Here is a 16220-nt window from a genome sequence, read left to right on the forward strand (position 1 = left end):
CGGTGGCAGGAGTTGGGGGCCCGGACACTGCTCAACAGGACCAGACACAACAGCAACAGGGTGAATAAGGACCAGTGCCTGGATGGACGTGCGGAGATGGGCACAATGGCACACATGCGCAATTAAGTAGAGAACAACTGCAGACAAACCATGCCCAAGACCACCAACTTCAACCAAGAGACCAATGTACCCAAGTATGCAACATGTCAGCACTGTACAAGCACAGAAGTCAAAGGTACACAGCATGAAAGGGATAAGGGGCAGCAAAATCAAAGCTGCAGGGGCGAATCCCCCAAAATGCAGCACACACACATCACATGCAGAGCACATCAACATTGACAACGATGTGGCACAATCCGCAAAACACCTACAACAGAACACAGGACACAACTGGTGCCGCTTGGGTGCAGACACTGGCCACTCACATTTGGCATTGCAGGAAAATGTGAGTTGATAATGTACAAGTACAAACACACACACGTCTGTTGTCAAAATGTCCACTGTACCCCATCAAATAGGCAGCTCCTTCCAAACAGCCACAATGTACCCAGTATAATGAGACAGCATACATGTGGACACATTGTTAAACTGCATCTCCCCTTCACATTGCAGACGGAGAATCAACACCTCCTGCAGAGCAACCCGACCCTCTCTTCTCTGATAACAAAGAGGACCACCACAGCTTCGACTCTGACGCCCTCCAACTGCTCGTGGACGGCCTACGCAGTCCACTTATAGAAGCTGGGCAGCCCAGCTGCTACGAGGAGACCCCACCCCTGCACAGACCACACAGCAGGCAGCACCCACCACCACGGCTGCCTCCCAGGACCCCCACGAAGAACACATGGCCTTCCAACGCCATGTTTTGGGGTGCCAGGAGAATATGGCTGAACAGGTGCAGGTGGGCTTCAACATGGCAGACAAACTAGATAGCTCTAATTCAAACCGGAAGTCTTGTGTACTCCGTGCGCTGTTCACTGGGTTGTTAGCAAACCCTAAAAATCCTTAGTCTATGTGTGGTTACCCAAGTGATCAACTAGAGTCCAAAATTGAATCATATGAACTGTATTATTTGTATTCTTTTAGTGCAATGCACCTGAATCAATTTGGTGAACATAAATCATTCATGACAATACATTCTCTGTCAGATCATAACATAAAATACAATCGTTACATCATTAACATCATGATTAACAACGTTTCTCAATGAACATTATTAAAGAGCCCGATGCATTTCGGGACTAAATCGTCCCTTCGTCAGGGGAAACCTGTAAACGAAAAGGTAGTTTTTCAATATGCTTTCATGCAATAAATACATACAGACATCAGGCCGGTAACATTACCCATAATATCCTCAAGCTGCAAGTACCATGTTCAGTCCGCTAGGTGTTTAGATGTGAGTGCACAACACATATATGGGTAGTGGAACAGAAAGAAAGGTACTGTCCCATATTGCAAACAATGAACAACTGACCACCTGATAAACGACAATGACCATAATGTGTTCCTAGGCATACGTGCTCCCATGGTGTGGAAAAAGAACCGTAGCTAGCCATTTAGCTTTTAACAGTGAACGAAATTCCTTTCTATTAAGTGCCATAATAATCGAGAATCGTACCTTAATATTACAACCAAGCAACAAATGAAAATCAAGTATATCCTATGAGGGAAAAGTAAAAAGAAAGATCGCGATAATGCATCATTGGACCTAAACAAATGATCAACTTTCCCTTTGAGTTCATATATGAACTGCAATGAGTTGCTCACCTATATGTCCTAGTGCGAGATCCCAACAATCCTTATGGTTAGTCCTAGTGGCATAAGTGTTCGGCTAGAAGGTAACCAGAATCAGAATCAGTAACTTCAGTGTACATACGATTAGAGTTAAAAAATTGAGAACCACAGAAAACTTTCACTCACCCTCACGTGGGGACTTAAATTTCACAAAGGGTTTGGCAGTGCGATGTGTAAGCTCAGACTGCCCTGGCATAAATGAAAAAATAAAGGTAACGTTGAGAGTTACTGCAGTATATTAGGAATGTAGTCTTCTAAGTGCGTGGCGCTAGGAGGAGTCAGCAACTCTCTTACCGATCATGAAATGGTGAAACCGCGACCTGGGAATACTGCTTCTGATGCCGTAACGGTGTGGCTCACCTGGAGATGTAAATGCATAAAAGTGCAAAAAGTAAACATGAAAATGGGGCTGTCGCGAAAAATTCACTTGTACTGTCGGTACATCGATGACATTTTTTAATATGGACTGACACCAAACAAGCATTAACCACAATGATTGAGACACGCCATCCTTACAGACAAACTAGATGCCATATGTGGGTGTCTAAGTCCCATCAGGGACCACTCACAGTCCCTAACGGACACCCACAGTTGGGAAACATGCGGAGTTTAATGGAAATCATGGAGCGGGCAAATACGGAACGAGCGGCTGCCACGGCTGCACACCAGAGAGAGGTAGGTGGGTTCCTCAATGACCTTAGGACCATCCTCATGGCATTGCTGCCATAAGGCCTGGTGCTGATGCATGCTGCTGTACCACTCCATCCACATCTCCGTCCCCTGAAGTGTCATTGCCACACAGTGCGGCAGACCTTCCACCTCTGGCCACTGATGTGTCACTGCTACACAGTGCTGGAGACAGAAACCACCACCCACACGTGAGACACATAAAACAGCAGAGGACAAAGATACTGATGATTCTGCCCTCGTGGTAAGAAGGACGCAGTAGCATTCATCTCCGCCATAGGGCCGGCTTCAGCTTGGTTCTGCCCTCTGCATCATCACCTTCCAGTGTCCCCCGATGCATTCACCTTGACCTCGACATGGACTGCCATATGCTGTTTTATCGCCAATGACACAGCAATCAGACTGCGGACTGAACTCTTCCTCCTCCTTTGGACTTGTCATTCACTGAAGGACCCTGGCTGGCCCTCCACGGGCCAACATCATCATGTGGGGTTTGCATGGCCCTGTACTGCTCCAGATGCAACACTCCACTGAATGTGCATTAAACATTCATATTCACACAGATGTGTTATGTCTATGGTCTTTCTTGTGTTGAAATATGGATGAATGTAGGCTCACTGGACTCCATGTGGCTCATGTCGTAGAACAGGGGTCACAGGGTGACACATTGCCGAATGCAGTCCGGGTGGCGCTGACACAACAACAAGGACACACGCATGAGTTACTTTCTTGTTCAGCCCAGTACGGAACCACGCCCAGGGCCTCAGGGTCATTTACAAACCCTTACGCTGGACTGGCATACCCCAGGCCAGCCCTCTCTGCTTACGCTCACGGGGGGGACGGCAACACTACATGTCCCATGTCTTCCCTGTAGTGATCTGCTGCTCACAGGTCTAGTTGTCAGCATGCCACAGCCACTCCCTCATGGCTGGTTTAAACCCACACCACACCCATCCAGCACACGCGTCACAGGACATGTGACCCTGCCAATAAAAAGGGCCGGGCGCACGTGCTCGATGCCATTTCCACTCTCTAACTGGGTGCATCCGTGTGGTGTTAATGTAGGGATGAGGGCCTTGGGTCCTCCAACATCACCTTCCCCAGGACCGGAGGTGACATGATGGCATCTGCAACACAATACCAATCATACAGGGTCCATGACTTTGGGGCACAGACTTGGTGGCACCGGATACAATGCGGTCGGCACAGGCACACCACCAAGGGACGGTGACTTTGGGTGCACTGAGGTAGGAGCACCTTAAGTGCTGAGCAGGGGTGCAGCCTGCGATGATGCCCCTCAGGATTTGTGTGTCCTGCTGAACCGCAGTGTAGGCCGGAGCCAGCAGGTAGCGCGGGCCTACTGCCACGTGGCGTCGCATCCTGGATCACAGAGTTAGTGGCACCTCAAGGGCTGAGCGGGTGTGCAGCCTGTGATGATGCCGGGTGTGCTGGTATGTCCTCTGCCATGGTGAAATCAAGACCCAGAATCAGATGTGAGACCTGGTGGCCTGCGGAGCGGGGCTGCACGATGTGGAGGGTGCCATGTCCGCGGGCCCCAGGCATGTGGCTTGCAGCGGCATGTGGTGGGCCCTCATTGCTTCACGCCAAGGGCGGAAGGTTAGCAGTGAGCCTGGGTGCACAGGGGCGGGCATGCACCGCTGGGCGGTGGGAGGGGCTGGGGTGCATCTGCCTGGGTGCGCTGGGGTGGGAATGCACTGCTGGGAGGCGGGAGGGGCTGGGGTGCCTATGCCTGGGTGCGCAGGGGCAGGCATGCACCGCTGGGCGGTGGGAGGGGCTGGGGTGCATCTGCCTGGGTGTGCAGGGGCAGACAGGCGATGATGTCTTGTGCAATTGTATGTACTTTGGCATTCATGTATCTGGACTCTGTTTCAGATGACGGATCTGTTTCAGATGTGTGACCTGGTGAACTGCACTACATACTGGCACGTGGTTGGAGGTACACCGGTGGCAGCAGGTGAGCAGTGTGGCCTGGGTGCGCATTGTCGGCACTCTCTCTCCGCGTCCATTTCTCCTGTTATCTGTGTCTCGCTCCCCCTCACTGTCCGTCTTTCTCTCGCTCCCCCTCTCTGTCTGTCTTTCTCTCGCTCCCCCTCTCTGTCCGTCTTTCCCTCACTCCCCTCTTTCTCTCTCTCCCTCTCTTTCTCTCTCTCTTTCGCTCTCTCTCTGTCCTTTGATGTGCGCAAGACACACCTTCTCATCATGAGTTTTTGTCTTACAGGCTGTGACCTACGGATTGTCCCGAGGGGAGCAGCCATGTGTCTTCATTTCTGTTCTGTGTTTCTTTGAATACATTTTCATTTGTTTCATCGAAGGTGAATATGTGATGCTCACTTTTGTGACGACACATGCATGTCACCACATGTGAGTGTGCGACATCAGGCGGATTATTTGGTACATGATTCCATGTAGTTGATGTGGCATGTCTTTGGCCGAGGGAGTTTCTCGGGGAGGGGGGGCCTGGGGGTGGTGGCGGTGGGTGTTGTGGCCCTGTTGGGGCTCTGAGCTGCATGATCAGTGGCTCCATGGCATCTGTTGCTCTTCAGGTGTGGCTCTGGGCTGGGCTCCATTTTGTGGTGCAGGCTGTGGTCCGAATTTGCACCAGGTGAGAGCAGGTGTTAATTTCCTGCAGCTAATGCGCCTTATCACCTGTTTTGTGATCTTATCGCCGATCTGGCAGGTCGTTGAGAATGTTGTGGAGTGGTGTTTTCGAGGCTTTTTGCACGGGAACGCTTACTCTGCATCTCATTAGCGATAGTTGTCCAGGCCATCTGTGGCGATGTTTTTTGCAGCTGCTATCACGGGTAAACTGGTATTATGAGCTGATAACGCCAGCTTGCGAATGGGACGATAAATTTATCGCAACTTTGGCTAGCTCCTTGAGAATATGCCCCTAAGTGATTTTCCCGGAATCAGGGTTCCCTGGTTCCAAGTAGTGAGCTCAGGTTCTTATGCCATATCCTATCCTTCATGTTTGTGTGTTTCGGCTTTAATAGTTGCATATTACTTTTCATCCCCCTTTTGATCTCTATTGTTCGTCAGTTTTTTTAGATTTTTATTCTATTTCTTCGTTTTTCCTTCCTAATATTTTCTTTCTTCATTTGCAAGTTTCTCTTTTCTTTCGTTCATATTTCTGTCTGACATCATCTACGGGACGTCAATGATACATGCTAAGTCAATTTGAGGTCCGAGCCAAACTTTCTGCAGTGATGACTTTTTTTATGCAGCTCTGTGGCTCCGTTCAGTGACTTGCCCAAAAACTGTGCACTATCTTTCGGGATTTCCCTTTTAAGGTTTTCCAGTCATGCTGTGGTCATTGCCATTCACATGCCAGCTGCCTGTTGTGCGCATTGAGTACGTTACCAAAGGGGTCAAATAAGCAGAAGCACAGCCTTGAAAGTGCTGCTTCATGCGCCCTGTTTATATTAGCAATTAAGGGAATGGTGGGATAAGTAGGCTTCATACCAATCTTAATTTTGCACTCTGTGAAATAGGAACAGACTCTTCTATCGAATTATAAAAGCCAATAAGACCAGTCAACAAACAGCCTTGCTCAGGCAGCATGTTTCGAAAAATCTCAATTTTAACACTTTTCTTTCTGTAGAAAGTTTGCTCCAAGCCTTGGTAATTTGCACAGATTGTCTCCTTTCAGACATAGAGGGGCAGATCTATATTGGAGATGCGCCACTTTTACGTCGCCGTTGCGTCACTTTTGTGACGCAGCGGCGGTGTAAACCCTGCGCCACGTTGCGCCATATTTACATCGTGACGCATCTATGGAGATGGGTCACGATGTAAAGCCCTGCGCCACGTAAAACCTGCGTCAGGTTTCACGTGGGCGTGTCGACAGAGGGGGGGGCGTTCCGTCGCAGGAACGCCCCTGAAAAGTGACTCAGTCAAATCTATAAGATTTGACTGAGTCACTTTCCCAACGCTGATGCGCCAAAACCCAGCGCCTGCTTGAAGCAGGCATAAGGCTTGACGCACCATGTTAGGGATAGGGTAGGTTGGAACAGTGCTGGAGTTGCGTCGCGCTTGCGACGCAACTGAAGCACTGCGCCAACCTTACGCCATCGGATGCGTCATGCATCTGTTTATTCCTGCGCCATGATGCGCTGCATTGTAAATGCGGCGCATCATGTGTGGCGCAAGGGTAAACTTGCGTGACGCATCATTCCTGGCGCATCCTTGCTGACTTGCAGGGATGCGCCAGGAAACATAAATCTGCCCCAGATTTTGTAAATGTTCACTTGTTTATATGCCTAGGAATTGACTTGTTTCGAAGCATTTCAAAATGCCCTCGGAGGAAAACTAGTACAAAGGAAGAGCAAAGGATTTGCATAATATCACACAATGCAATCAAGTGGAAGCAGACGTTAAAATTCAGGTCTCGTGTTCTACAGTCTACAAACTAACAGTAGTCACCATTTCGTCCATTACTACTGATATTGACATTACTCCTAGTCCTACTCCCTCGCTTTCCTTCTTAAATGTGAGGCCCTCAGCCTACCCCCAGACCCATCCCCAGCCTATAAAAACTCCACCCGCCCCACCTCCTCCTGCACGTAAACAAGCATCGCTAGCACTCAGTTGGATCAAACCGGGAGGGTAAGAGGGTCCTAGAAGGAAGGCGAGGGAGTAGGACTAGGAGTAACACCATTTTCAGAAATAATGGATGCATTACCTCCCATCCCTCCCTCGACTTCCTTCTTAACATGTGAGGACATAGCAAAAAAACAAAAAACAGATTCGGACAACTGAGTGATAAAGACCACCAATTTAATAACGTGCCCCAATCACAGTACAAAAACACCTCTATTCCCTCATAGTGGATAAGACCCTGTGGCCCAGAACATTATCCAAATGTTCTAGGCCAGCAATCCGATAATGTTGGACAAAAGTGGAAGGAGAAGACCAGGTCGCAGCCCTACAGATCTCCACCACTGAGATACCCAGTAATTCAGCCACTGTAGCAGCCATACTGTGAGTAGAACGGCCTTGAACTCCCATAGGAGGATCCACCCCCATAAGTTTATAAGCCAACAAGACCGAAGACCGAATCCAACAACTCAACGTAGTCGTCGAAGGCTTCACACCCTTTTTAGCAGGATTAAAGTTCACAAATAAACCATTCCCCTTCCGGAAGGACATCACCTTCTGCAGATACCACAGACACGTCCGCCTCACATCAAGACAGTGCAAACAACAATCCTCAGCCGAGGAAGGATCAGGACAAACCTCAGGCAAGATCACCTCCTGACTGAGATGAAAAGCAGAATAAACCTTACGGACAAAAGGACGGCACCAGCACCAGAACTACCCGATCCAAAAAGATCTTGAAGAAAGGATATGATGGAGCGGGGATTCGAAAAAGAAACCAACTCTCGTTGAGTACCCCTGTAACATATACTAATGTTAAGTAGATAGAATACTAATGTGCACCTATACATTACATGAGGGTAATCTGCTTTGCAAAGTGCATGAAATTAATCTTAACCAAACGTGAATAACTGAAGATGTAATAATATGGTGAATAGAATGTGTTGTGAATTGCTTACACTGCAAATTGTGCGCATCGTATAGTAGAAGGCATGCTGTGTGATGCTTAAGAAAGGCTAACTAACATTGCTTTGACTTATGCTATGCTAGAATAACTACTAACTTGGACCTGGGTGAAGGAGGGTGGTTAACAGTGAACGTTTCATTACCACATTATTAATAAACGTCTGCTTTCAGCTCTTTAAGTAAATGGACAAGTCGCCATGTTTTTTTAACTTGAACAACCTGTGATGAGTGAAACTTGCAGCGCAGCCAAACCACGTGATACTGTGGATAAATCTGCTGAGCCAGATAAAAGAGTGTGATGTGGTGAAGGACACAACACTTGACAAGCTTCCAACTTCTGTGCTTCCATGTGAAAGTCTGCAAGTTTATAAAACGTATAACCTTTGTCCATAACATGATACTTTTGCCTCATGAGAGAGTAGGGATGTATATTGAATAGGTGGGAAACGAAAATGAACAATGGGGTAGTTAATGAAAGCATGATCTAATGTCGAATGACCATCCACCCCTCGTTTTTAACCAATCCTGTAGCTAGAATAGGAGGCATTAGCAACTTTAATGGGATGGACATGTACGGAAAGGGTATAAAGAATAGGTGATTTAGGGGTGGGGTCGGGTTGCTGCTGCAAGATCTTTGATGGGGACGAAGCGAGTGAGGGTGCGCTGCTGATTTTCGGGTTGCAGAGAGGACTTACCGATCCAGTCTTACCCTTTTCCTGATCTTAAGTCTTTGATCCCTGACATTCTGATCGGGGTCCCTTGCCGCTACCTAGGCCACTGTGGTGGTTTTCCTCATTCTTATCTCCTTCGGTTGGTATCTTAGATAACTCGAGAATTTATGTTGTGCTTTGTCTCTTCATCTAATTTTTCTGAAATGAGAAATTAATTTGATGCCTATATTGTCTGATGTCTATTCATCTATCCCCTCCTTGTGACAAATCTATTTGTTTAGATTGAGTATTTACTAGATGATTATTAGACGGTATTCTCTCTCATGAGGTGCTTTTCCCGAATTAATGCATTGAGTTAGATAAAATGTAATAACTTACAAAAAGATTGTGGTTATTTGCGTCTGTCAAATGATTTGAAATGACTATTTACCTTCAATTATTCAACTAACTGATCCATCGATCAAGTAGATGAAGAATTGATCCTAGGTGATTATATGCAAATTTGTGGAAATCCATAACTATTGAATTTGGGTTATATGAAATCGCAAACTTGACCACCAGTGCAACAGGGACAAATGGGTGTATGTGTACGGGCCACAGTACATGGAATAATTGAGGGGCCGATTCACAGAACTAATCTGAGACAAAATCCTAAACTTACTACTTTTGATATTCACAGAAGGCATTTAGTAGTAGTAAAGTTAGGCTTTTGTCTTAAGTTTGACTTAAAACAGACTTAAGACAGACTTTAGACAAAATACTAACTTTACTACTACTAAATACCAAAAGTAGTAAGTTTAGGATTTTGTCTCAGATTACTTCTGTGAATCGGACCCTGAGTGTTTGTCCCTGTCCAAATTATTTGGTCTGTGCTGGATCAGATACATACAGGACGGGGGGCGCTAGAGGGCGCACTGCGACATGGCTGCCCTTTGAGACGGCTCCGCCGGTCAGGCCAGGAATGCGGGAATAAATATCCGAAATGGGCTCGAAACTCCCCATAACCGCTGAAATCTGAAATCGGAACATTCAGGCCATGCGATGTTGGTGGCGAGATGCACTACCTAAATCTCTAACATGGAAAAATTTGAAGAACTAACATCGGCTGCGCGACGGGCTGAGCGAACAAGATGGAGGCGCCCGGTGAGCTCTAACGGTCCGAAGAGCGGAGGCAGCGGAAAACGGTCATGGTAAACGGCGTGAAGCTTCAGTGCCCTATCTGTGCTATGCCCGGGGGACAATTATAACTATAATTTCACCGACACCGCCTGGGAGTATTGCCGTCGGTGTGAGCACTGCATGCAGGAAGCCGCTACTGTGAAAGAACGATCTGGGGATGAGATTGGCAAACTGCGGTTGTTATATGGCTGTAAGCGTGATTCGTCTGCTGGAGCTGTAAGCGGTCAGTGCTGCCCCCGTGGTGAACACACGCGCTGAGGTGAGGGCTGTGCGGGGTGCCTATATGTCCCCCCCCTTCCTTCCCCACACGCACGCTGGCATGCAGCTTGGAAGAACTGGTGGAAATCATTGCGCATTAGCCTGGCGGCTTTTCTGAGCTTGGTGACCCGAAGAGTGGGAACGTGAGGGCACGGCTTGGATTCCCCCCACGTGGTGAATTTGGAGGATTGATCGCGAACTATCCACTCGCCTGTCCCGCGGTTTTGGCCGTTTCGAAGGTACGCTCTCCTGCCTGGCGAGGTGGGTGAATATTACAGCATATCGCGCATTGACCCCCTCGCTGGTCATTCGAACAGTGTCTGAGGCCAGGTCGGATGTTTGCTTGCTGTGGGGCGCTGCGTGCTGGGTTGGTCGTCGTGATCGGAGGAGGGAACTGTGTATCGTGAAAACTGCGTTGGACTGCACTGCTGCCTCAATCTATCTCCTGTACGCGAGCCTTTCAAAGTGTGACCATGGGAAGGCGGATAAGATGCAAACCAAACTCTCCTTTGATGCAAAAAAACACACTAAAGGTGCGACGGTGCCGCCGGACACTGAACCTCAATCCGACTCCGAGATATCTACTGGCATGGAGGGTGTCCTGCGGGCCATACAACGCAGCTTACAGGACATAAATGGCAAGCTGGACGCACTTACATCGCGAGTCGACGGCATGGCAGCCAAGATGGACAAGCACGATGAGCGCCTTGTAGAAGCAGAGACTCGCATCTCGGTGGTAGAGGACGAGTCGCATGACACAACGCGGAGGTGCACGGAAATGGAGAGGCTGCTGGAAATTATCAAAAATAAAGAAGAGAATTTAGAAGCGAGATCCAGACGCAACAACGTATGAATCACGGGTGTTCGCAACGTATTTGACGCAGAAAATCTCTCTTCAATGTTCGTGATCGAACGGGCGCACAGATCACTTGCTCCGAGACCAAAGCCTGGTGCACCGCCGAGACCAATAATTGCCCGTGTCCTTAATTATAGAGACCCGCGATACCATCTTAAGACTAGCTCATGAGAAACGGCAGATCAATTACCAGGGAAATGCCCTGGAATTCTACCCGGATTTCACCATGTCGGTTCAGCTGGTGAGAAAAGAATTTAGTCCAGCAAAACAGAAACTGCGTGATTTAAAAATTGAATACGCCATGCTCTATCCGGCACGGTTAAGGGTGATGTATGAGGGCCGTGTGACCATCCTTCAGACGCCGGAAGCAGCGCAGGAATTCCTTAAGAAACTCAGCACAAGGCGAAAAGAATTGCGGCAGTTGGAACAAGAGAAAGACCAGGACTAGCTGCGGGCGTGCGGTGAGAATGGCCACGAGCATAGGACATCGCGAACTGGTAAGATCTATATATGCCGCATGTGCGGAGCTGAACTGTTGATGCCAGGGGTGGCTTGATGGCCACTGCATCACACTGCATCGAAGACAATGGCGAACTATTACAGTTGCCCTATTACTAGACAGACAGATATTTCCAGATAACTGGAACTATACTGAGTATATGGATTCTGGTGGGGATAGAGTGTTAGAACTATCTGATCGAACTGTCCTGGATGCCGTTGCGGCCAAACTGAAACATGCGCGAACGGGATGGCTCTGACAGTGTATAGCAATGTGCATGATTATGTTGGGTCAGAGGCGGGATAATTAGACAACCTGGAGGTTGCGAGTCAGGAGGGAGTCTGCAATAAATAAATATGTCTGACCACATCCATTATGATGGATGGAGTTGTGTGCTCTCGGTGGCCCCTTACGTGGGCGCTCCCCAACTTCAGTTGAGATACGTTACGATTTTATTATGGGGTATGTCTTTGGCATGGTTGGGATGCTAAAGTGGGTGGTGGGTGGGGGGATGGGAGTTGGGGAATGTTATGCAGGCTTGAATACTTGAGAAACATTGCTAAATCCCAGGTTCACATGCAGATATATGAAACCATGGTGCGAATATCGTCACTGAGCTACAGTGCAGGTCACAAATTCTTTAATTTCCAAGGGGTACCTAGTTGTTGATGGCTGATGTGAAATCACGATCAAAGCACCTAATCCTATTAACCTGAAATATCAGAGTTCTTAATAACCCTAAAAAAATACGGAAGGTATTTGCGTATCTAGACAGACACCAGATTGATGTCGCTCTCCTGCAGGAAACACATCTCACACCTACGTCGGGGGTACAGCTAGGGCACAGATGGGTGGAGACTGTACGCTGCTCGTTATATTCATCGTACTCCAGAGGGGTACTCATAATGGTTAAAAAGGGATTGCAATTCAATATAGACGCTACTATAGCAGACGACATTGGGCGCTCGGTTTTAATCACAGGAACTATACGGGGACACAGACTTGCTATACTAAATACATATGGTCCAAATATCGATGAACCCGAATTTTATCACAAAGTATGGCGTACACTCAGTGAGCTACCAGACATTCCGATATTATGGGGGGGCAATTTTAATATTGCAATGCATGACACAATAGACAGGTCAGGCGCATCGACTGAACCCCATAAAAGGGCCATGAGCACAGTGCGTGATATTATGATTGATAAGCGCCTTAAGGATATCCGGAGAACACGACACCCCACAGGTACGGAGGCCACACACGTATCAGCCGCACATGGCAGTTGGTCGCAAATTGACTATTGGTTGGGTTCGGAGGAGATACTGCTGTGGACGGAATCCGTAAAACATCTCCCCAGAACGCTATCAGAACATAACCTGGTGTTCTTGTCCCTGGCGATGCCGTATTATACGCCACCTCCATATAGCTGGAGGTTTAATGCCAAGGCTTTGTTGGATACTGTATATACAGATACTATAAGCCAAGCCATAAAGGAGTACTTTGACCTCAATGCACCCTCTACAGATAACCCTAGTTTGCTATGGGAAGCGTTTAAGGCCACTATTCGGGGTATTTGCATAAGCACAAATGCGGACATCCTCAAAGATATAAGACAGCAACTAACTATCCGAGAAAATAAGATACGGGCCCTGGAAAGCGACTATGATCTCATACATGACACGACACTGCTGGGGGAGAACAATACTGTCGGAATACCAAACTTATGCAGAAAATGAACTCAAGTACATTGGTAGGCGCCAGGAAGCGAGGGCATATGGGGAAAGTGGTAGGCCAGGGCGCGGACTGGCAGCTAAAATATGCTCCGGCCATGTACCGCAGACAGTCCAAGCGATCAGGGATGCTACAGGGGATTTGAGGTACGATACGCGCAGTATACTAAAAGAATTCATGGGCACATTTGAAGCACTATATGCATCACGATCCACAGCGTCGCCTCAAGAGATAATGAGCTATCTGGCTGATGTCGCAATCGCATGGCTGTCGGATGCTCAGAGAGAATACCTGTCTATGCCTATTACAGAGGAAGAGGTTATGGAAGTCATTAAATCTCTGCCAAACGGGAAAGCACCTGGTCCCGATGGGTTCACATGTGAATTCTATAAAACATTTGGGGAGCAGTTGGCACCTCACCTGGTTGAGATGTATTTGGATGCCCACGAAAGCAAAGACTGCCTCCGACATTACGAGAGGCCATGATTATCACCCTATTGAAACCAAACAATGATCCCGAATACTGCGATTCGTATAGGCCACTATCCTTAATTAATGTAGATACCAAAATACTGGCCAAGCTCATAGCCACTCGATTACAACCACTGATGACAAATCTGATATTGCCAGACCAATCAGGATTTATTCCATCCAGATCTACAGCGCATAACACTAGGTCACTATTTGCTTTGTCACATTACCTTAACCCAACACTAAGGCATCTGCTATGCTGCTAGATGCTGCCAAGGCATTTGATTCAATAGAATGGCCTTATCTACAAACAATTCTACAGTGAATGGGGTTTCCTCCTATTTTCCTTCAGGGGGTACAATTACTATACACGGCGCCGACGGCGCGTATAAGGGTTAACAAATACATATCTGAACCTATATCTATCTCGAGGGGGACGAGGCAGGGATGCCCGCTATCGGCCTTGTTATTTGCGATAGCGTTAGAGCCTCTGGCTTGTAAAATTAGACAAAAACACCACTATTCGGCACTTCAGTTCCCGCAAAGATCACTACATATTTCGGTATACGCAGACGACATGATGTTATATGTGCGTGACCCGGAGAGCCACCTAAATCCGTTACTAAGGGAATACATCAAATTTGGCCAACAATCGGGCCTCAAAATAAACTGGTCTAAATCCCTGATAATACCATGGGACTTGGAATACCGATTAGAGTGGCAATCGGAACCTGTAAAATATTTGGGTATCTGGTATCATCGTGACACCGAACTTGTAATCCGTACGAACTACGGCAGAGCGATTGGGGCATTAGAAGACAAGATAGAGCGATGGATTCAATTGCCATTATCCTTGGCAGACCGACTTGCTATAGTAAAAATGGTCATCCTACCTAAATATTGTATCTATTTAATAATATCCCAATACAGCCTCCACCAGCGGTTTTTCGCAGGATCTCCACTATGGTCCTTCGCCTGATCTGGGCGGGTAAACAAGCCCGGATTGAACTGCGTGCTCTCACGCTGCCCTACTCGCGGGGAGGGTTTCGGGTCCCGGACTTTTTACTTTATTCTCTCTGTGCCCAAGCACAATATGCACATGTTTGGTATCATCCGATCCCATATCTTACACATGCGGCGATTGAAGAGGGAGACGCATACCCGACCCCACTAAGGTCCATTTTAACCCACCAAAGGCCCCCGCTGCACAACCACGATATAAATACTATTGACACGCCAAATAGTGCTTGGCGAACTATGGGTAGAAAGGCACGTAAATTGCCATTATATGCACCGGCGCTGCCAATACACAACCACCCTGGGTTGTCTGTTGCCCAGGAGGAGGTGGGTACGGGACTGCTCAGGTAGGTAGGCTTTGACACCATGGGAGACCTATACGAACAGGGGTTCTTTAAACCACTTGCAGAGCTATCATTTATAAGTAATCAAACGTTACTATTCCAGTTCACGTATCACCGGCTACAGGGAGCACTAAAGGCGCTGTATCCGACACACCCTGAGGAACCGCCAGAGCTTGCTACTTTACAGTTACTGATCATGACCCCTAGTGCTAGGCGACTGGTGTCCAGACTGTATGCCTCTCTACAGGAAGACATAGCGGACAATACATGTAAGGCAATGGGCGCATGGAGTAATGTCCTAGAGGACCGACTGACAATGGAGGAATGGGCCATTGCTTGCTCTCTTACCGGCATGTTAACACCGAACGGTAATCTGCGTATGTTACACTATAAATACCTCCACCAATCCTACTATACTCCCGCGAGGCTACATAAATATGGTCTGCGGGCAGACTCCAGGTGCTGTCGCTGTAATGCAGAAGTTGCAGATTTCATACATCTGGCATGGCACTGTGATGCAGTGGCTGGGTACTGGACGAGAGTGATACAGATGGTGGGGACAATGGTGGGCGTCAAAATTGCATGCACTATACGCACGTGTTTGCTGGGCCTGCTGCCTGAAATTCGGGCAAATAAGCGAAAGTTCTGTATGGTTGCCTTGCTTCTAGCTAAGCGGAGAATATCGCTGTGCTGGGGCAGTAGAAATGCTCCTAAGGTTAGGCAATGGATTCAGGACTTGACGTATTGCAAAGACACCTTGCAAACATATGAGGAAGAACTACCACAGGGTTCTAGGCCTAGAGACTACTGGCAATATTTAGTTCAATACTTACAAACACACCAGGTAGACTAATTATAATCGCCAGCTGCACTGTAAATGATGTGAGTCCCAGTAACATGGTTTAATTCTCACCAATGGATTAAGTATGTTGTTGTACCAAGACCTGTGAGTTACATATCTGTTGGCTCTGTATGTTTGTTTTCTTGCACTGTTGAAACATGCTAATAAAAAAAAAATAAAAAAAAAGATACATACAGGACAAAGCCCCCAATTCACCCAAGCGCCTAGCCGAAGTGATGGTGACCAGAAAACATGCCTTAAAAGTCAAGAGTTTCAGCCCAAGGAC

Source organism: Triturus cristatus, chromosome 2_2 (genome assembly GCF_964204655.1).
Source record: "Triturus cristatus chromosome 2_2, aTriCri1.1, whole genome shotgun sequence".
Classification (NCBI taxonomy): Eukaryota; Metazoa; Chordata; class Amphibia; order Caudata; family Salamandridae; genus Triturus; species Triturus cristatus.